General features: G+C 31.3%; 1 protein-coding gene across 1 annotated transcript in view; it reads left to right on the forward strand.

Annotated features, from left to right (window-relative positions):
• LOC107710195 (zinc finger MIZ domain-containing protein 1-like) overlaps positions 1 to 1607 on the forward strand; it is a 45529-nt gene that overhangs the window by 36298 nt on the left and 7624 nt on the right. The window lies entirely within an intron of this gene.

The following is a 1607-nucleotide window of genomic DNA, read 5'->3' on the forward strand; positions in this document are numbered from 1 at the left end:
ATTATATTTTATAATATACATTTGATTATATTTTATATATTTGATTAAAGTATCTTCTTTTTTATTATTACAGTACTTTTAGAATTATTTTTTATAATTAAATATTCAAAGTTTATTAAATATTTAAACATGCTGATCATTAAGAGTCAAAGTATATTTATTATTTTATTTAATAATTTATTATATTTTATTTAAATGCTAAATGCATATATATACACTCACCGGCCACTTTATTAGGTACACCTTGCTAGTACGGGTTCGTACAGGTGCTTGAAATCCTTGAAATTGCAATTGCATTGGTTTTCTAATAATTTGCTTTATTACTGAATAACGTTAGTTTACTTTTTAGACAAAATGCCTTTTGCATAAAACGAAAACAGCTCTGCTCGATTCTGCGCGTGTGGCTTTAGTGTGATCCGCCAGTCTTTATTATATAAACACATATATAACCTCCCGATAAACACATGTCAGGAGGTTGTTGCTTCAGTCAGCGTTGGCTTGAAAACGACAAATACAAATTCATGGTTCAAATAATGTAAAGTCTCCTGTAAAGTCAGATTTTTTTTCATGGGAGAGTCTGCGCTTTCAGGCCGTGTAAAAGGTAAGCAAAAATGCCCCTCCTCAGTTAAACTAAATATGTTAAGACTGTTGCGATTAAAGTGAAATAATAAAATAAATATTTCAAAGTCAAAATGCAGCACGGGTGTTTTCATATTAATGCATCTCTGAAGTGAACCGACTGCCTTCAGAGAAGTTTCAATGGCATTTCCGTTTCATCTGACCGACGTATAATGTCTGATTAAGTAGCGTTTGTGAGCACAGCTGCTTTGTTTAGCGACAGCCGTTACCGGGGAAACCGCTGTATTTCTGCAGTTCCAAAAGCGCCACCTGCTGGCAGACAGAACCTCACGTTTTAGCCTTTAAAATATTTTTAAGAAATAAAGGAAAGGGATGAGTCTAAAGTGTAAAGAATTATTTTAATTTAAAGCACACAGACATATTACTTTTTTTAGATTTTTGAAGAAACATTAGCTTTTTGTTCTGAACAAAAACAGCAGATGGACTTATTAAAAAATGCAAATTCATCTTCTGCCACCAGAGCCGCTGAAAAACAAAATAATTCTTTATACTTTTGACTCATCCCTTTTCTTTATTTCTTAAAAATATTTTAAAGGCTGAAATGTGAGTAACAGAAACACGTTGCAAATACTCACAACACAGACAAATACAAATCCGCTGCAAAAATAGAAACGCGCTGCAAATACGCACAGACCACCTGACTGGGACATGCTTATCAATGTCTACTCAAAAATGTGAGATTTTGTATGATTCCTTAGCTTTTTTATTTGTTTTGTTTGTTTTGTTTTTGAGCCTAAGTAAGCTGACGAAATACACAATCACTGTAACTGAGAAACGTTATGTAAGCTGGCTCCTTTTACAACTTCCTTTACAAAAATGAACCATGCTTTTACTATTAAAATAAATAAAGAGGAAAAATAAATAGCCTATATATATACAAATTGTATTTTTTTTTTTTTTATAAAAATAGTATAGTTAATAGTATTAATGCAAAGTTAATGCTATAGTTAAATCATGGCAAATTAAAA

Source organism: Sinocyclocheilus rhinocerous, unplaced genomic scaffold (genome assembly GCF_001515625.1).
Source record: "Sinocyclocheilus rhinocerous isolate Xijiao unplaced genomic scaffold, SAMN03320098_v1.1 scaffold477, whole genome shotgun sequence".
NCBI lineage: Eukaryota > Metazoa > Chordata > Actinopteri > Cypriniformes > Cyprinidae > Sinocyclocheilus > Sinocyclocheilus rhinocerous.